Here is a 21,891-nt window from a genome sequence, read left to right as displayed (position 1 = left end):
ACACCTCCCTCTCCTAGCAAATGTTGTTTTGCTAAGTAGGCTTGCTCACCCTCTAATGAGTAGCTTTGCTAGTTGCAGGTGCCAGTTGTCTCATGTGATAACGTGAGTATCTTGATATCATTAAGTTTTAAACTGCTATTTAATTAATGCACCTATATACTTGGTAAATAACTGAAGGCCTAGCCTTTTGCCAGGTGATTTGTTCCGTTGTTGCCGCCTTAGTTTCGGTTACCGGCGTTTGATTCCATAATTGATCGCTCCTAACACGTTCGGGGTTGTTATGGGGACCCCCTTGATAAATTTCGTAGTGTTAAGGTTCGTCTGGCAGGACCCAACATTGGTTTTAATCTGCTAATCACCTAATAATAATTTGCATAGGGAATAGCTACCCCAAGGATTTAATCAACAACCCTGGCCAGTGATCCTGGTGAGTGTTGGTCCAAAGTAGAGCACTGTGCGGGGCCAACTCAGGGCAACTTGAGTGATTTCTATCAGGCCACTGTACGCGTCGCTTATCCGTCGTGTCCTGAGAACGAGATACGAGGCTCCCATCGGGATCGTCGACACTTCGGGAGGTCTTGCCAGATTTGTCTTACCTTAGCGATATATCTTGCGTATAGGGATTCCGGTGAAACTTTGGGTCTCCTCGAAGTTGAGGTTTTCCTCTAAGGAATCCAACGAGATCACGAGTTTCGTGATAGAGAATTACTTTGCGGCCCATGGCAGTTTGTGATGGACTAGTTGGAGCACCCCTGCAGGGTTTAATCTTTCGAAAAGACGTGCCCGCGGTTATGTGGCAAATGCGGTTATCCGGTTCTAGACAACTTGACGTAACTCTAATAAAACTGCCAACTCGTGCTTAACCGTGACTGTCTTCTTTGGAGATCGTTCTCCGATTGGGAACATGGTGGGGTTATGTTTGACGTAAGTAGGTGTTCAGGATCACTTAGTGGTTATCTAGTCTTCGATCGCTCGCGTAGACCACCATATGATTACTCTGATCGTCGTAAGTTGGCCAGCATATATATATATATATATATATATATATATATATATATATATATATATATATATATATATATGTGTGTGTGTGTGCTTAGGATGGTGCAAATCCATACACTAAACCTCCCTCACCTAATAAATTAGCTAGATTCGATACCAAGGTCATCCGATTGCTGAGTCCCTGTGGCTCACAGTTTACTACAAACCCCAATAGGTCCAGGTACGCCCGACGCAGGAGATCTTGATGAGAACCAACTGAAGTGGGAGTTCGATAAGGACTCTGGCCGTCTGTATGTGAACTATCCGGAGGACTGAGGCCGTGGTCGTGATCGTGGGCGAGCATACGAGGTGTTTTAGTTCATCTGTTTTCTGTTTGAGGCTGGAGCTAGACCTTTTGGTACTCTGAATACTATGTGTGTAAGCTATATGCTATATTCTTAACAAATGGCAAGTGTATGCCCTACTTGTTACTCTTTTAATTATGTATTGTGATGATTATCCCGTTTGCGAAACACATAGATGCGCCCCTTTCCCCTTTTGAGGCCTCGCCCCCAAATAAGGAAAGGGCTGCATCTTAGGCGTTACAAGTTGGTATCAGAGCCTTACGACCATAGGAGCCTTTGTGTGATCGAACTTGGCCGAGTCGAGTCTAGTAAAATATTTTGAGTCGTAGTTATATCGGAGAGTAGTTTTATTTTTCTCCTCTTCTATGCTCTGGTGAGGTTCTCAACTTAAGAAATATTAATTCTACTCCTCTTCTCGCTCAAAAGTTTTTTAGGATCACGCGGGTATTTTGAAATGTATATGATATCGATGTGAAGGAGTTCTGTCTTGGTGTCTCCTGTCTGACTTGATTTCTTCTGGGGAGTTGAGCTCCAGGGGATTCTTGTGCACATCGCCATCATTCAGATTTCTTAGTATCTCAGGACGGAGGATGTTCGTAATTGCTTCAATATTAGTTGTGAGGAGAGGAGTCCGGCTTCCCCAGTACTGGTGTAGAGAGTTCCGGATGTATCACCACACTTTGTATCGTTGTGATTACGAGGGTCTGTAGTAGATGAAGGTCCGAGTTTCTGGTTATGTGTTGACATATGTGATACACTGGACGGGTTAGTATAGGAATTGTGTGATATATTACTCCTTGTATCCGTGTACCAGATTGCATGACCAGATATTTCAGGAATTCATAGGTGGGATATCAGGTAGTGACTTATAGGACAATCTTTCTACAAATGCATGATGTGAGGTTGGGATTCGACATTCAGTGGGTACGTTTGTTCATGGTCGTCTTACAGCGGTTCTCTTTGTGTCTTAAAGAGTCCTTGTAGCTTGCTACGACTCGAGGACGCTTCATAAGTCGTGTGCACTGCCTTGCACAGGATGGCTACTGTAAATTCGAGCCCGTGGGATCATATCCACGAAGATATCAGATGGAATCTCTGTCATACGTTTGTTCTGAGCAGTTCTAGCTCATACTTGGTTTGCAAGTGGTCTTTAATCATATGTTGTCGGCAGTCACTTTGAGAAAGCATTCTTACTATTTTGTTCGAGTGCAATTGCTAAATATTCTTGTTCAGATATTTCTGCCTATTGATTCAGCTTTTCCTTGAATGTTATTCTTTGGGATAATGTGTTGTCCGTCTTTAGGATGGCTCCACCAACTCGCCAGAATCCGGGTCGCGAGGGTGTTGATGCTCCGCCACCACCTCCTCCGCCTCCTCCTCCGCCGCCGCCTCCTCCTGCAGAGGCCTGGCAAGCGGTGATGGCTGCAACAAATACTAACACCCAGATGTTAATCCAGTTGTTTCAAGAGAGGACCAATCAGCAGTAGGGCAATTTCAACCATGGTGGTAATCAGTTTGCATCTCTGAATCAATTCCTGGCGAACCAGCCGAAGTCTTTCACGTCTTGCAACCAGCCGTTCGATGCTGAGGACTGGATTCGTGACATGATCAAACACTTTGAGTGCAGCAATGTCCGTCCAGAGGACTTCGTCAAGTTTACAACGTTTCAGCTCAAGGGGCAAGCAGCAGTTTGGTGGCAGTAGCTGAAGGAATCCAGGGGTGGCAGAATGATCAGTTGGGATGAGTTCTGCAGAGATTTCAGGTCTCACTATATCCCGTCTAGCTTTGTGGAAGAGATGCATGAGAAGTTCAGACGCTTGAAGCAAGGTGGTTCCTTGGTGTACAAGTACAACGTCGAGTACCATGAGCTGGCTCGATATGCTTTGCAGGACATTGCAGATCAGAAGAGCAAGATCTATCAGTTCAGAGGTGGTCTGAGAGAGGACCTGCAGCTGGCCCTTGCCTTGCATGATCCCGATGAGTTTGATAAGTTCTATAACTTGGCTCTCAGGGCTGAGGCAGCTTTGCTCAGGGTGGAGAATTCGAGGAAGCGTTTCAGAGAGTCCAGTTCGTCGCCCTCAACTCAAGTGGTCCAGAAGCAGTAGAAATACTGGGTGTCTCCTCCTCTTCCTAGGCAGACTCAACAGTTCAAGCAGTCAGGTGGTCTTGGTTCTTCCCACCCACCCAACCCAGCTTTCCAGCAGAGGTTTTAGCAGCAGAAGCAAGGGAATCCTCACGTGCAGTTCCGTCCGCTGTCAGATGTTACTTGTCACAAGTGTGGGCAGAAGGGTCACTACTCCAACAAGTGCACCCCTCAGCTGCGTCTTTCGCCCCCTCCTCCAGGGAAGCCTCCAAGCAATGCTATAGTGAAGTTCAACCCGAGGCCTACGAGAGTCAATATGGTGAATGCAGCTGAAGCAGACAACTCCTCAGACGTGATTATGGGTAATCTCCTCGTTAATGATATTCCTGCAAAGGTTCTGTTTGATTCTGGTGCTTCTCATTCATTCATGTCTAGATTGTTCTTTTCCGAGCATGATTTTGATTTTGAGTATTTGAGCAAGGCTTTGCATGTGGTTTCACCCAACACTCTTATGAGCGTCAACAAAGTGGTTCGGGATGTCACTGTCAAAATGGGTGATTATGCTTTTCTGGCTTTTCCTATTGTCCTTGGCAACTCTGATATCGATTTGATCCTTGGGATGGATTGGTTGTGAAAGGACGTGGATGTCGCCTAGAGGGGGGGGGGGTGAATAGGCGCTTTAAAATAATTACGGTTTAGGCTTGAACAAATGCGAAATAAAACTAACGTTTAATTTGGTAAGCACAAAACCTACAACAACTAGGCTCACCTATGTGCACCAACAACTTATGCTAAGCAAGATAAACAACTAAGTGATAGCAATATATATGACAATAAACAATATGGCTATCACAAAGTAAAGTGCATAAGTAAAGGGTTAGGGTAAGAGATAACCGAGGCACGCAGAGACGATGATGTATCCCGAAGTTCACACCCTTGTGGATGCTAATCGCTGTTGGAGCGGTGTGGAGGCACAATGGTCCCCAAGATGCCACTAAGGCCACCGTAATATCCTCACTCTCTTGCACAATGCAAGATGCCCTGATTCCACTAAGGGACCCTTGAGGGCGGTCACCGAACCCGTACAAATGGTACACCTTGGGGACAGTCCCTGATACCCGTACAAACTGCTCGGGGCAATCTCCACAACCTAATTGGAGACCCCGACACTTGCCCGGAGCTTTACACCACAATGATTGAGCTCCGAGACACCACCAAGCTTCTAGGACGCCAAAGCATCCATGAAGAACCATATCTAGGGTACTAAGTACCAAAGGTAATAAGCTTCTCAAACTTCACTTCCACGTATCACCGTGGAGAACTCAAACGATGCAACTAATGCAATGGCAAGGGCACACGGAGTGCCGAAGTACTTCTCTCCCAAATCCCACCAAAGCAACTAATGCTAGGGAGGAAAATGAGAGGAAGAACGAAGAAGAACATGAAGAACTCCAAGATCTAGACCCAAGGGGTTCCCCTCACTTAGAGGAGAAAGTGATTGGTGGAAATGTGGATCTAGATCTCCTCTCTCTTTTCCTTCAAGAACCAGCAAGAATCATTGGAGGGATTGAGAGTTAGCAAGCTCGAAGAAGGTCAACAATGGAGGAAGAACACGAGCTAAAGAGATAAGGTTCAATGGGGAGGAAGACCCCCTTTTATAGTTGGGAAAAAGTCCAACCTTTAAGCCTCACAGCCCGCACAGAGCGGTACTACTGCTCATGGGAGCGGTACTACCGCTCGGTAGGTTCACCAACCATGCTGAGGCAAAAAAGGATGCAAAAAACAGTCTGACGGAGTGGTACTACCGCTCCTGGAGCGGTACTACCGCTAAGGAGCGGTAGTAAAAAATTACTAACGCTCCGGGGGAGGTACTACCTCTCCGGGGGCGGTACTACCGCTACACGAGCGGTACTACCGCTGGCACGAGGAGCGGTACTACCGCTCGATACTGAAACTGCTGTAACTTTCGCATACTGACTCCAAATTCAACGAAACCAAGTTTGTTGGAAAGCTAACGACATGGGATAACACAATCTTGGTAGAAATATCAGTAATAAGCAAGTGATAAAAGTCCCATAAGAGAATGGGGAGAACCTTTCTTCGAATAAGACCGGTAAAAACTCCCAACATCGAAAACATCATAGAAGATGCATATGGACTCCGTTTTCGATGAACTCGAGCGTGTCATGAAGATGACCATAAGCTATAAAACTCACAAAGAGAAATACCAAACAAGAACCAAGAAGTATGATTCAAGGATGCAAATGGTTTGAGCTCTCAATGAACGATACGATCAAGCTACTCACTTGAGAGCCCCCCTTGACAGTACGACAATCTATCCTAAAACAAAAAACCAATCAAGGGCAAACCTATACCTTGCACCTCGTCCTCTTGAGCTAGATGACGATGATCTTGGATTCCTCAAGATGGATCACCTTTCTTGCTTGCGTTGGCTTGATGAAGACTAGTTGATTGCTCCCCCATACACACTATGGGTGAGCCGCTCTTCAGCATATCTTCACAAGTCCATTGCCACCATCCTCCATCACTTGACGTCATCCTCCATGGGTTGTATGAGATATTCCTCTTGCTTGTGTTGGCTTGATTAAGACTAGTTGATTGCTCCCCCATACACACTATGGGTGAGCCGCTCTTCATCATATCTTCACAAGTCCATTGCCACCATCCTCCATCACTTGATGTCATCCTCCATGGGTAGTATGAGATAATACTCTTGACGCAAGCCCATGGAAACATACCTAACCCCACACAGAACTCTCAAGAAGACCACGGGTTAGTACACAAATACGTACTGGACAATGCTTACCATACCATGGGATCACTTGATCCCTCTCGGTACATCTTGTACGCTTTGTGTGTTGATCATCTTGATTTACTCTTTGTGTGACGATCTTGATCAACCTTGTGTCTCTATGACCATTCTTTGGATAATACCTTGAATACCACCTTGGTCATCATATAAACTCCTTGAACCCAACAGATGGACTTCAAGAAGTGCCTATGGACAAATCCTATAAATATAACTTAAGGCAACCATTAGTCCATAGGAATTGTCATCAATTACCAAAACCACATATGGAGATATATGCTCTAACAGGTTGGCTATGAACAAGGCGTCTATTGATTGTGAAGCTAAATAAGTGAAGCTAACTCATTCTTTGGAGGACGTGATTATCTTCGCAGCACATGATGACACGGTCCGTCTGTTTTCCTTGAATGAGAAGGGGGAGATCTCTCCAATTTCGCAAGTCCTAGTGGTCTGCGAGTATGAAGATGTTTTCCCGGAAGAACTGCTAGGAATGCCTCTGCACCGAGCAGTTGAGTTCGTAATTGAGCTTGAACCGGGTACTGAGCCTGTGTGTAAACGACCGTACAAACTGGGTCCAGAAGAGCTGAAGGAGCTAAAGAAACAACTTGATGAGCAAGAGCGTCTGGGTCTGATCAGACCAAGCTCATCTCCCTGGGGTTGTGGAGTGCTTTTCGTCAAGAAGAAGGATGGCACAAAACGACTCTATGTCGATTACCGTCCAATGAATTAGAAGACGATAAAAAACAAGTATCCACTTCCTAACATCAATGAGCTGTTTGAGCAATTGAAAGGGGCTAAGTTCTTCTCGAAGCTTGATATCATGATGGGTAATCATCAGATTCGCATTCGCGAAGAGGACATTCCAAAGACTGCTTTCAGAACAAGCTTTGGCTCGTATGAGTACGCGGTGATGTCTTTTAGTCTGGCCAATGCTCCACCGACCTTCAGTCAGATGATGAATTATATCTTCTCCCCATTCAAGAATGAATTCATCTTGTTGTATCTTGATGCTATTTTGGTCTTTTCGGAAACTGAGGAAGAGCATGAAGAACATCTCAGGCTTGTGCTTGATAAGCTAAGAGAGCATAACTTCTATGCCAAGTTTTCCAAATGTGAGTTCTGGTTGAAGGAAGTTGTCTACGTTGGGCACATCATCTCTGCCGAGGGCATCAAAGTTGATCCATCGAAGGTGCAGGCCATTGTTGAGTGGGAACCTCCACAAAATGTGAAGCAGCTTCGAAGCTTTCTCGGCTTGCAAGCTATTGTAGAAGATTCGTTGAGAATTTCTCCAAGATTGCTAAGCCTCTCTCAAGTCTTCTTCAGAAGGGTGTGAAATATGTCTGGTCTCTAGACTGTCAGTTGGCTTTCGACACACTCAAAGAGAATCTCACTTCTACTCCAGTCTTGGTTCCTCCTGATGACTCCAAACCTTATCAAGTGTTCTGCGATGCCTCTCTTCAAGGTCGTGGTGCAGTTCTGATGCAAGACAAGAAAGTGGTAGCTTATACCTCGAGGCAGTTGAAGCCAAGTGAGAAGAATTACCCCACTCATGATCTTGAGTTGGCGGCAGTGGTACATGCTCTGATGACTTAGAGACACCTCTTGTTGGAGAGAAAGGTTGAAGTGTTCACCGATCACAAGAGTCTCAAGTACATCTTCACCTAGCCTAACCTCAATCTTCGGCAAACTCGTTGGGTGGAAATGCTCCAAGATTTTAATCCATGCGTTGAGTACACTCCAGGTAAAGCTAATGTCATTGCAGATGCTTTGAGTAGGAAGGCTTACTGCAACAGTCTCATTCTGAAGCCTCTCCAGTCTGACCTTTGTGAATCTTTCAGAAAGCTAAAACCTTCAGTTAGTACCTCAGGGATTTCTTGCTAATCTTCAGATTTCTCCTACCTTGGAAGACCAAGTCCGAAAAGCTAAACTTCTTGATGCAATGGTGAAGAAAGTTAAGATTGGCTTGGCAAAGGGAGTTCCCAAATATAAGTGCTTCTGTGTTGATGCCAGAGATACATTGTTCTTTGAGGATCGCCTTGTCGTTCCGAAAGGGGATCTCAGAAAGGTTATCATGGAAGAAGCTCATAAATTTCTTCTCTTGATACATCCAGGAAGTTCCAAGATGTGTCAGGATCTGAAACAGACCTTCTGGTGGACTCGCATGAAGTGTGAGGTTGCTCAGTTCATAAATGAATGTGATGTATGTCGAAGGGTGAAAGCAGAGCATCAACGTCAAGCAAGTCTTTTGCATCCATTGCCCATTCCCGAGTGGAAGTTCGACCATGTTGAGATGGATTTCGTCACCGGGTTTCCGAAGTCCAAGAAAGGTAACGATGCCATCTTTGTCGTCATCGACAAGTTGAGCAAAGTCGCTCATTTCCTTGCAGTCAAGGAGTCTATCTCAGCAGCTCAGCTTGCAGAGCTGTATACGTCAAGGGTAGTCCCATTGCATGGTGTTCCAATGCTGATTTCTTCGGATCGAGGAAGCATCTTTACTTCCAAGTTCTGGGATTCATTTCAGTCTGTGATGGGTACTAAGATTCGATTCAGTACAACCTTCCATCCTGAGACTAGTGGGTAAGTTGAGAGAGTCAATCAGGTCCTCGAGGATATGCTAAGAGCCTGTGTCATTTCCTTTGGCATGAAGTGGGAAGACTGCCTACCTTTTGTTGAGTTTTCATATAACAACAGCTATAAGGCAAGTTCAGGAAAAGCTCCGTTCGAGATTCTTTATGGCAGGAAGTGCCGTACCCCGCTCAATTGGACAGACACCAGTGAGCGTCAGATTCTTGGGAATGACATGATTGTTGAAGCAGAAGAAATGTGTCGTGTAATTCGAGATAATCTCAAAGCAGCGCAGTCCCGTCAGAAGAGCTACTACGATAGCAAGCATCGTGACATGGTTTATCAGCTCGATGACTTCGTCTATCTCAAAGTGTCTCCTATGAAGGGCACTCAACGTTTTGGCATCAAAGGGAAACTCGCTCCTCGTTTTGTTGGGCCTTTCAGAATTGTTGGCAAGAGAGGCTACCTTGCATATCAATTAGAGCTCTCTTCAATCTTCGCAAATGTGCATGACGTGTTTCATGTCTCTCAGCTCCGGAGATGCTTCAAGACTCCCGAGCGAACAGTTGATCTTTAGGATATCGACCTTCAACCCGACCTATCGTACCGTGAGCATCCAGTTGAAGTTCTTGAGACGACTGAGCGCAAGACTTGCAATAAGTCAATCAAGTTTCTCAAGGTGCACTGGCCACATCATTCCGATAAAGAGGCCACTTGGGAGCGTGAGGATCATCTCCGTTCCGAATTTCCAGAGTTCTTTCAGTCCTAGATCTCGGGTCGAGATCTTCTTGTAGTGTGGGAGAGTTTGTAACACCCCAGATGTAATCCTTTCCATATTTGGATCCTTTCCTATTTTGTGGAACATTGTTGTGGTTGTTATATAAGTTATCATTTCATGTGGCTCATTTCATGTCATCATTTTTGCATCATGGCATCCTCATCAAATGCATTGCTTTCATTCTAGAATACTAGTTGATCCATGATGTTTGTGATAGCTTGCCTTGTGTGGTGTGGAGTGAGGTGATGTTTTCAAACAAAGTTTGCCTACTATGCTTTTCACAACAATGCAGAGCCCTCCCCCCTTTTGTTATTTTAAACTTGCTTGTTAAACCTTGTTATAGCCTGTTTTAAAAATGTTATACTTCCAGAGAATTAACTTGTGGTTGAGGGGGTGATTGACTTGTTGTTTTGAAGCTTTAAGTCAACTGGGGTTTTTAATAAAACACTATATTAATTCCTGTTTTTAGGTATAATTTAATTGCTCCAAAAATCAGGTTTGCATTTTATTTAAATAGGGCATAAATCCCTCATGCCCTAGATGTTTTTTACTTTATTTTAAAAAACCTGTGTTGCTCTGGGTATTTCATGTGCTGTTGTGGTTATTTAAAAAAAGCAAAACCTTTTTTCCTTCTTTCTGTTTAGCCGGCTCCAGAGAGAAGCTGAGCTGGGCCTCGCCTCTCCCCCTCGCTAGCGCAGCCCGCTCGGCGTCCCTCTTCTTCCTCCTGACGCCGTTGCTTTTCCCCTCCTTTCGGTCAGAGACACAGAGCGAGATGTGAGAGAGAGGGGTCGACGCTGTGGCTTCACGGACATCGAGGCCGTCCCCTCGTCGCCTATTAATTCCCCTCACGTGCGGGACTCGTCTAGGGTTCCTCTTCCCCCGCTGCCACCTCCTTCTCCCTCTTCTTCCCCCCTCTCTGCAGGTAGTATTCAGAGAGAGAGAGAGAGAAGTTCAGAGGGAGCCGCGCCTCGCCGTCGTCCCTCCGCTCGTCGCCCGCGCGTCTCCATCAAGTCCGAGGCGTCCGCTAGGATGGGGGACCTTCCCCCGTTCCATTTCCGTCGCTAGCGGGTCTGTTCCCCCTCCCTGGCGTCTCCTCCACGATGACATCGCCAGAGTAGAGCATCGGGTCGTCGCATGCGTCCCTACTCTTCTTCCTCTTCTCGGTAGCAAGCTCATCTCCGAGCACCCCAGGGTGAGCGCCTCATCCTCCCCTTCTTTTCTCGATGTAGCATCCCCTCTGTCGCCGAAATTGCACCGACGTCGATGGCCTGTGTGTCCGGTTGCGCTGCCCCGTAGCGCCGGTGGCGTAGAGCTCCTCCGCGTGGATTAGCCACGGGAATGGAGTCCCCTATGTCTCCGTGTCCCTTCGCCAGTAGCCTCTACATCGATTGTATTCTGTAGCGACACCGTCGTACTCCCCTGTTCCGGCCGCCGTCGTGGTAGTGAGTAGCTGCAAAGGGGCTGCTCAAAAGAGCACGCTCCCCCTCTTTGGTAAGATCCTTACCTCCGCGCAGTGGAAACCGAGCATACGCCAGTGCAGGGCGCCGTGGGTTTGATCCCACGCGGGCGCCCTTTTTCTTTTTCTCTGTATTTCTAGTAGCAGGGCAGCGCTAGAGAGCTTAGCTTGCTTAAGTCCCTCCCTCGGGCAAGCGTTGTTGCCGTAGCCTAGTGATGTGCCTCTGGTGTGGTAACCAGGGGGATGTGGGTTCGAACCCCACACCCTCCCCCTTATTTTTTTTGATGATTTTTTTATTCCTTTGCTGCTATGTGTATGTATGTGTTGCACTAGATCTTGTGTTATGTTTCTTTCATTTGTTTTGTCCCATGTGCACTAGAGGTAGTGTAGACTGTATGTGTGTGTGTGTGCACATGAGTGTATGTGTGTAGACATGTGAGTGTGTGTGTGTGTGTGCATGAGGCTACACATACACTTGTGCAAGAGGGTCTAACCCCTCATGTTGCACCTAGTCATGTGGTGTTGTGTGGTAGTGCTTATGCGTGTGCATGTGTAGGTGTAGATGGGGTGGTGTGAGTCCATATACACATGTGCATGTGTATGTGAGTGCACATGTATGTGTGTGTGTGGACAACCACATTTCTATATGATGGTGTGACATGTTAGTGAATCCATGCTATGCCTAGTTAGGTTCTTCTTTCCCTAGTGATGTGCATGTGTAGGTGATGCAATATGTGCTAGTTTTCACATGTGATGATAGTCATTGGTAGTTTGTAGGATTCTATGTGATATTTTCGAGCTAGCTTTGTGCAATGTTGTTGCATGCAAGTACCCATGTATGATATATGATTTTGGGGTAGAATCATCCCAGGAATACATTGGTGCAATCAGATTTCACTTTAGAGCAACTTCATAAAACTGTTATTTTCTGATATGATGCCATGTTTAGAGCTTCACATTTTGGATGGCTTTTGTCTCATATCTTGTTTGACTCATTTAGATGGCTGAAGCTACTTTAAATATTGTAGACAAACTTTGGAAATGAGATTGCTGAGTCCCCTGTGGCTCACAGGTTACTACAACACCAGTTGCAGGTATAGTTAAAGGTTACTTGATGCGAGCGTGTTGATTGTTCATTTGGAGTTGCCTCTTATTCTTCTTCTTCATCGATCTAGGATGGGTTCCAGGCCGGCAGCCTGGGATAGCAAGGATGGACGTCTTTCTTCTTTTCTCGTTTGTTTTCGTCCGTAGTCGGACCCTGCTCTTCTTCGTGTTATTATGTATTGTACTGATGTGACTCTGATGTAGCTTGTGGCGAGTGTAATCCAATTATATATATATATCTCTTATTTTTAGTACATGTACTTGTAACGATATCCATTCTTGCGAAACAACGAGATGCGCTTCTATACTTGACGAGGCCCTCGTGCCAAATTGAGGATAGAATCACATCTTGGGCGTTACACGCCGCCACCTCCTTCTCCCTCTTCTTCCCCCCTCTCTGCAGGTAGGATTCAAAGAGAGAGAGAGAGAGAGAGAGAGAGAGAGAGAGAGAGAGAGAGAGAGAGAGAGAGAGAGGTTCAGAGGGAGCCGCGCCTCGCCGTCGTCCCTCCCCTCGTCGCCGGCGCGTCTCCGTCAAGTTCGAGGCGTCCGCGAGAATGGGGGACCTTCCCCCGTTCCATTTCCGTCGCTAGCGGGGCTGTTCCCCCTCCCTGGCGTCTCCTCCACGACGACATCGCCGGAGCAGAGCATTGGGTCGTCGCAGACGTCCCTCCCCTTCTTCCTCTTCTCAGTAGCGAGCTCATCTCTAAGCACCCTAGGGTGAGCACCTCCTCCTCCCCTTCTTTTCCCGATGCAGCGTCCCCTCTGTCGCCGGAATTGCACCGGCGTCGATGGCTTGTGTGTCCGGTTGCGCCGCCCCGTAGCGCCGCCGCCGTAGAGCTCTTCCGCGTGGATTAGCCACTGGAATGGAGTCCCCTATGTCTCCGCGTCCCTTCGCCAGTAGCCTCCGCGTCGATTGTAGTGTGTAGCGATGCCGTCGTCCTCCCCTGTTTCGATCTCCGCCGTGGTAGTGAGTAGCTGCAAAGGGGCTGCTCAAAAGAGCACGCTCCCCCTCTCTGGTAAGATATCTTACCTCAGTGTAGTGGCAACCGAGCGTACGCCAATGCAGGGCGGCGTGGGTTTGATCCCACGCGGGCGCTCTTTTTCTTTTTCTCTGTATTGCTAGTAGCAGGGAAGCTCCAGAGAGCTTAGCATGCTTAAGTCCTTCCCTCTGGCAAGCGCCGTTGTCGTAGCCTAGTGGTGTGCCTATGGTGTGGTAACCAGGGGGATGTGGGTTCGAACCCACACCCTCCCCCTTATTTTTTTGTTGATTTCTTTTTCTTCTTTTGCTGCTATGTGTATGTATGTGTTGCACTAGAGCTTGTGTGATGTTTCTTTCATTTGTTTTGTCCCATGTGCACTAGAGGTAGTGTAGAGTGTATGTGTGTGTGTGCACATGAGTGTGTGTGTGCACATGAGTGTATGTGTGTAGACATGTGTGTGTGTGTGTGTGCATGAGGGTGCACATACACTTGTGCAAGAGGGTCTAACCCCTCATGTTGCACCTAGTCATGTGGTGTTGTGTGGTAGTGCTTATGTGTGTGCATGTGTAGGTGTAGATGGGGTGGTGTGAGTCCATATACACATGTGCATGTGTATGTGAGTGCACATGTATGTGTGTGTGTGGACAACCACATTTCTATATGATGGTGTGACATGTTAGTGAATCCATGCTATGCCTAGTTAGGTTCTTCTTTCCCTAGTGATGTGCATGTGTAGGTGATGCAATATGTGCTAGTTTTCACATGTGATGATAGTCATTGGTAGTTTGTAGGATTCTATGTGATATTTTCGAGCTAGCTTTGTGCAATGTTGTTGCATGCAAGTACCCATGTATGATATATGATTTTGGGGTAGAATCATCCTAGGAATACATTGGTGCAATCAGATTTTACTTTAGAGCAACTTCATAAAACTGTTATTTTCTGATATGATGCCATGTTTAGAGCTTCACATTAGGTGGTGCTATGGCCCTTTGTGGATGATTCCTTGGTGGAATGGTAGTGGGTAAATCCCTCTACAACATGGGGTCTTTGTTTTGCTCTTAGGAATTTGTATGCACCTATTGTGCCCTGTCAAAGTGGACACTTGGCTGAAACTGACAGATTTGTGAAACCTTGTGATTTTCACTAAGTCTGGGAATCTGATGTTATTTTCTTCCCCTGTTGTCTTGTGTGAATTAGCTCCTGTGTTGGGAATCAGCCCATGCAACAAACTAAAGTTTGTGAGCTTTTATGTTTGTTTAGCTCCTTGTTAACTTTCATGCTTATGCACTTCCTGTAGATATCATTTTGGAGGCTGCCAAAATGCTTCAGAGCATAAGCAGTTGGTGAAAATCTGTGATTTTCATTAAGTCCCAGAATCTGTGATATTTTGTCCAAGTTAGTGTCTATAGATCTGCTCATGAGTGATTCCTTTGCATTAGCTTCTTGTATAGGGTTGCAGAGATTTTGGATGGCTTTTGTCTCATATCTTGTTTGACTCATTTAGATGGTTGAAGCTACTTTAAATATTGTAGACAAACTGCTATGTTGCTGTTGAAAACATATTGTATGTTTGTGTTGATTTGAAGCTTGTGTGGACATTGTTGATGGTGTGGTGTGTTCCCATGCACCACCCCACTTATATTTTGTTGCTTGATCATGTGGCAACCTAGTAACACCAGTGAGTGCCCATTAGACTGTGTTTGTGGTTGTTTTAAACCGTAGGCCTTTGAAACTTGTTTTGTAGTTTCCGGTTGATCCATGACTCCGTTCTCTATGTTCTTTGTATGTTTTTGCATCGTTTTCTCGTGATGCACATGCTCATGCCATATTCATGAATGTCAAGATAACTTAACATGAGGTTCTATCCAGAATTCAATTAACTCAACTAATGCATATGGAAGTGACTAGAATAGTGATGCATGCTTCCTTCTTCACACATGCATCATATTGATTGTTGCATTATGTCTTGCCGGTGTTCATTGGCTGTTATCTTATCTTGGGTAGCATCTGGAATGGAGAGCGAGTACGTGGATTCTGGAGAGTACGTGCAGGAAGATCAAGAGCAGTTCCAAGCTGAAGACATCACATGCAAGATGACCGTGACCTTGACACCGTATCTAGCTTTGTTATGCTTAGATTCACGTTTCCGCCGTTACATGCTCGCTGCCTACCACTTGATATAAATGCCACCTGTCTTTTCCATGAACCCCAAACACCTCCCTCTCCTAGCAAATGTTGTTTGGCTAAGTAGGCTTGCTCACCCTCTAATGAGTAGCTTTGCTAGTTGCAGGTGCCAGCTGTCTCATGTGATAACATGAGTATCTTGATATCATTATGTTTTAAACTGGTATTTAATTAATGCACCTATATACTTGGTAAATAACTAAAGGCCTAGCCTTTTGCCGGGTGATTTGTTCCGTTGTTGCCGCCTTAGTTTCGGTTACCGGTGTTTGATTCCGTAACTGATTGCTCCTAACACGTTCGGGGTTGTTATGGGGACCCCCTTGATAAATCGTGTAGTGTTAAGGCTTGTCTAGCAGGACCCAACATTGGTTTTAATCTGCTAATCACCTAATAATAATTTGCATAGGGGATAGCTACCCTGAGGATTTAATCAACAACCCGGGCTAGTGCTCCTCATGAGTCTTGGTCCAAACTAGAGCACTGTGCGGGGCCAACTCAGGGCAACTTGAGTGATTTCTATCAGCCCACTATACGCGTCGCTTATCTGTCGTGTCCTGAGAACGAGATACGCGGCTCCTATCGGGATCGTCGACACGTTGGGAGGTCTTGCCATATTTGTCTTACCTTAGCGATATATCTTGCGTATAGGGATTCCGGTGAAACTTTGGGTCTCCTCAAAGTTGAGGTTTTCCTCTAAAGAATCCGACGAGATGACGAGTTTCGTGATAGAGGATTACTTTGCGGCCCGTGGCAGTTTGTGATGGACTAGTTGGAAGACCCATGCAGGGTTTAATCTTTCGGAAAGCCGTGCCCGCGGTTATGTGGCAAATGTGGATATTTTGTTAACACCCGGTTCTAGACAACTTGAAGTAACTCTAATAAAACTGCCAACTGCGTGTGTAACCGTGACTGTCTCCTTCGGAGATCGTTCTCCGATTGGGAACACAGTGGGGTTACGTTTGACGTAAGTAGGTGTTCAAGATCACTTAGTGCTCATCTAGTCTTCGATCGCTCGCGTAGACCACCATATGATTACTCTGATCGTCGTAAGTTAGTTACCATATATATGTATGCTTAGGATGCTGCAAACCCATACACTAAACCTTCCTCACCTAATAACTTGGCTAGATTCGATACCAAGGTCATCCGATTGCTGAGTCCCCGTGGCTCACAGTTTACTACAAACCCCAACAGGTAGAGGTACGCCCGACGTAGGAGATCCTGATGAGAACCAGCTGAAGTGGGAGTTCGATGAGGACTCTGGCCGTCTGTATGTGAACTAACTGGAGGACTGAGGCCGTGGTCGTGATCGTGGGCCAGCATACGGGATGGTTTAGTTCATCTGTTTTCCGTTTGAGTCTGTAGCTGGACCTTCTGCTACTCTGAATAATGTGTGTCTGTAAGCTATATGCTATATTCTTAACAGATGGCAAGTGTATGCCCTACTTGTTACTCTTTTAGTTATGTATTTGATGATTATCCCGTTTGTGAAACGCATAGATGCGCCCCTTTCCCCTTATGAGGCCTCACCCCCAAATAAGGAAAGGGCGCATCTTAGGCGTTACACTCACTGACACCGGAGGAATGCCTTGTGTGTATCAAACGTCGCAACGTTACTGGTTGACTATAAAGGTGCTCTACACGTATCTCCGAAGGTGTCCGTTGAGTTAGCATGTATTAACACTGGGATTTGTCACTCCATGTGACAGAGAAGTATCTCGGGGCCCACTCGGTAATACAACATCACATATAAGCCTTGCAAGCAATGTGACTCAAGTGTTGGTCACGGGATCTTGTATTACAGAACGAGTAAAGAGACTTGCCAGTAACGAGATTGAAAAAGGTATAGGGATAACGACGATCAAATCTCGGGCAAGTAACATACCAAAGAACAAAGGGAGTGATATACGGGATTATATGAATCCTTGGCACAGAGGTTCAAATGATAGGATCTTGGTAGAATATGTAGGATCCAATATGGACATCCAGGTCCCGCTGTTGGATATTGACCGGGGAGTGTCTCAGGTCATGTCTGCATAGTTCTCGAACCTGCAGGGTCTGCACACTTAAGGTTCAGTGACGTTTCAGTATAGTTGAGTTATAGTTGTTGGTGACCGAAGGTTGTTCGGTGTCCCGGATGAGATCACGTATGTCATGAGGGTTTCGAGAATGGTCCAGAAATGCAGGTTGATATATAGGATTGTTTCATTTGGTCTCCGGAAAGAATTTGGGCATTACGGGGAAAGTACCGGGAGTGATGAATGGGTTCCGAGTTTTTACCGGGAGGGGCCCATCCACTCGGGAGTGAGCTTAATAGCCCAAGGGTGGCGCACCAGCCCTTAGTGGGCTTGTGATTCCAGCCCAAGTGGGCTATGTCGGCTAGGATAAGAAAACCAAAGGAAAAAAAGAGGGAGGTGTGAAGGAAGGAGGGGACTCCTCCTCCCCAAACCGAATTGGAGTTGGAGTCCTCCTCCTCCTCTCTCGGCCGACGCCCTTGGGGCTCTCTTGAGCCCCAAGGCTAGCCCCTCCCCTCCTCCTATATATACTAGAGTTTTTAGGGTTTTTGAAAAACAACTTTTGCCACGTGCAACCCTAAGCCTCTACTTCGTAGTTCTTCCTCTAGATCAGTTTTGTGCAGAGCTCGGGCGGAGCCCTACACGAATAGATAATCACCATAACCGGCACGCCGTCACCCTATCGGAGAACTCATCTACTTTCCCGTCTCTCTTGCTGGATCAAGAAGGCAGAGATCGTCATCGAGCAGTACGTGTGCTGAACGCGGAGGTGTCGTCGTTCGGTGCTGGATCAGAACGGATCTTAATGCTTCCCGCTTAGCGATCTACAAGGGTATGTGGATTCGATCTCCCTCTCGTAGATTAACATCACCATGATAGGTCTTCGTGTGCGTAGGAATTTTTTTGTTTCCCATGCAACGTTCCCCAACAAATCTAGCCATTACACACAAAGTGGCAAACTCGGTGACACCGAAGTTGAAAACTCGGTGGTACCGATATGCACAAAAGGTGTGAACTTTTGAATCTCGGTGAGACCGATATATGGCACTCGGTGGCACCGAAAAGGTGGCTAACGGTCAGATGGCCAAACTCGGTGGCACCGATACTTAAACTTGAAAATTCTGATTTTTGTGTATCGAGGCACCCGAAAGTTGGTCACCCAAACTCGACAGCACCAATATGGATTCAGTTTCACTGATTTGGTGGGAGTGGCTAGGGTTTATATGTCAGATCAAACTTGATTGGTCCAAAATATGGAAGTTGGTGATAGCAAATTTGTGTATGTGGAATTTGACAGAATGGTTATGTGGGAAAAATGACTAAGTATTTTGGTGGCTAACTTAGAGCACTTTGAGCAATCAGTTCATTTTACTACCTCACCCCCTTTTAATAGTATTGGCTTTCCTATGGACTCAAATGTGATTTCTCATGAATAGAAAATGAAGAGTCTTGTAGCTTGAAACTTGAGCCAATATTATTCCTTTCTTGCATCAAGAGGCATATCCACATAAGCCTTTAGCCATAGCATATTTTGTACTTTTCTAAAATATACTTGAAAAACATATTAGTCTAATGATGCATATGTTGTGATCAATTATCAAAAGCATCCTACAGAGCAATTGTGCTTTCATAATTTTTATAGAGTCCGGGTAAAGGTTGACATCACAAAGCCATTGAGGAATGCAGTATCTTTGGTTATCAAGAAAAATAGAGAAATCTTCCGGATCAAATACGAACGGCTGCCGAGCTGATGCATCATGTGTGGTCACTTGGGGCATTTGTTCAAGGAGTGTGGCACGGGCATTCACCGCCCTTTGACCCTTGTGTTTAGAAACTTGCGCGCTAATTGGCTTAAGGGGGTTGGACGAGGCCTAGGTGCAAGTCAAGGCGATGGAGGCGTCAGAGGTGGCGGAGGTGTTGGGCATGGTTCAAGACATGGATCATTGCATGAGGGCTACGAATGTACAAAAGATTAGGAGGGCTTTGAACATCCTTTGGGAGATGCTACAATGACAACAACAGATCATGGCAAGAAAAGGGGTGTCTCTCAGGCTGTTGATCTGAATGCAATACCTACAACAACCACAACTACATTAGAGGGGGGAGCAACACTCTTGCCCTCATGCCACCATGTGTTACTCAAAGCCCATCATCAAAGCATAATCCAAAAATGATGATGAATAACTAGGGGTCAAAGAAGGGTAGTGTGAAGCAGGATGCAATAAACAAACTTTCTGATGCGTGTTTGGTGGGCCTCCATGGGGCGTCACGCGTAGCGCAATGTGTGTACTTTGCTAGAACTTTCGTGGGGCTCACAAACCAACGAGAGTGTGAGAGCTTCGCGATTTAGTTAAGCAATATGCCCCATCTATAGTTTTTATTCTTGAGACTCAAATAGAGGGTTCACGTGTAGAAAGCTTGGTAGATACTTTAGACTGTAATAGAAGTTTTGCGATGAGTAGTTTTGGTCGGAGTGGTGGACTTGGTTGTTTTTTGGAAGGATGAAATAAAAGTTAAAATTCATGGTTACTCAAAGTACCAAATATATGTTTCTCTTGAGGAACTATGCCACATCAAGAGTAGAGTTACCTTGTATACAGAGAGGCTTGGGTACAAGAAAGGTATAAAATATCGAACATGTTGACGAGTATTACAAATATCAACCAACTCCCTTGGGCAGTCTTCGATGATTTGATGAAATACTCCTAGCACATGAGCATGACAGTGTGGGTAATTGCGGTCACGCCTAAATGGACGACTTTTGTGATGCAACTGTTATTTGTGGTTTGAATGACATTGACTAGAGAGGTATCTTTTGCTCTGATACGTCCATTTTGCGTCATGATTTTCTACTGTTATTTATAGTGTTTTTATGCATCATACCACTTTATGGAGTAATTCTAATGCTTTTTCTCTCATAATATGCAAGGTTTACACCAAGAGGGAGAATGCCGGCAGATGGAATTCTGGACCTGAAAAAGCTATGTCAGAGACACCTATTGTGTACATCTCCAAATGGGCTGAAACTTCACAGAGAATTCTTATGGAATAAATAAAAAATACTGAAATAAATAAGTACCATAGGGGGCTTTTCAGGTAGACACTAGGCACCAGGGCACGCCAGCCTCCCTAGCGCGCCCTGGTTGGTAGTGGGCCACCCCGCCCACTTCTGGCGACCATCTTCTGGTATATATTCACGTTTGACCTATAAAAAAATAAGGATAGTACTTTCGGGATGGAGCGCCGCCGTCTCGAGGCGGAACTTGGGTAGGAGCACTTTTGCCCTCCGGCGAAGCAATTCCGTCGCGGGAACTTCCCTCCCGGAGGGGGAAATCAAGGCCATCGTTATCACCAACAACCCTCTCATCTTGGGGAGGCCAATCTTCATCAGCATCTTCAACAACACCACCTCTTCTCAAAACCCTAGTTCATCTCTTGTGTTGAGTCTTATACCGGAACCTCAGATTGGTACTTCGGGGGTGACTAGTAGTGTTGATTACATCTTGTAGTTAATGCTTTGTGGTTTACTTGGTGGAAGATCATATGTTCATATCTAATATGCTATTTAATACCCCACTCATCATGAGCATGTTCATCACTTGTGAGTAGTTACTTTTGTTCTTGAGGCCACGGGAGAAGTCATGTTGCAAGTAGTCATGTGAAGTTGATATTCGTTCGATAGATGGTATGAATGTTGTGATTCCCTTAGTGGTGTTATGTGAACGTCGACTACATGACACTTCACCATCTTTGGGCCTAAGGGAATTCATTGTGGTGTACTTATTAGATGATGGGCTGCGATAGTGATAGAAACTTAAACCTCAGTTTATGCGCTATTCCATGACGGGATGATTTGGATCCCTATGTTTAATGCTATGGTTAGAATTTGGGCCATTTGCATTTCTATCCCTAACTCGAACTACCTACTCAAAATTTCCCCTAATTTTCAGCTATGCTCAAATTTACCTCATGCCTCAAGTCCCCTTAAAGAAATGCCCTTCTCTGTTGTTACCGTCCGGTCAATGAGCTTTGACCGTCTCGGTGAACAGTAACCCAATGAACAGTAAATTCGAAAAAATAGCAACAAAATCTAAATTTTTATGGGATCAAATATACTCATGTGCGCAAGATGCGTGCAAATTTTCATGGTATTTGAACATTCCAGGAGCTCGTACCAAAGGAAAACAAATTTAAATTGTACGTCTATGAACAGTAAATTTGAAAAATAGCAAGAAAATTCAAAAACAACTGAATTTTTTTGGCGTCCAAGTTGCTTGGTTGTGCAAGGTGCGTGCAAATATCTGTGATCAAATACCATGCTCCTGCCATGCGAGGAGCTCTAGCAAAAAAACAAAATAGTGCATTTTTTCAATGTTTTTTGCCGAACCAAATTTAGTTTTTTTCTCCATGGGCTCCTACAATGTCCAAACATAACAAAAATTTGCACGCATCTTGCGCACCTAAGCATCTTGGACGCCAAAAATTCACACGCGTACAATTTTAAAATTTTCCTTTGGTACAATCTCCTGGAATGTTCAAATAGCACA

The 21,891-nt window shown here is 45.4% G+C and overlaps 1 pseudogene; it reads left to right on the top strand.

The window, feature by feature from the left end:
* Window positions 1-2,950: 2,950 nt before the first annotated feature.
* The window catches only part of LOC123405543, an 82,090-nt pseudogene continuing 63,149 nt past the window's right edge, over window positions 2,951-21,891 (top strand).

Source organism: Hordeum vulgare, chromosome 6H, assembly GCF_904849725.1.
Source record: "Hordeum vulgare subsp. vulgare chromosome 6H, MorexV3_pseudomolecules_assembly, whole genome shotgun sequence".
Lineage (NCBI taxonomy): Eukaryota > Viridiplantae > Streptophyta > Magnoliopsida > Poales > Poaceae > Hordeum > Hordeum vulgare.
Note: the sequence above shows the minus strand (reverse complement) of the source record. Positions and strands in the feature narration are given on the sequence as shown.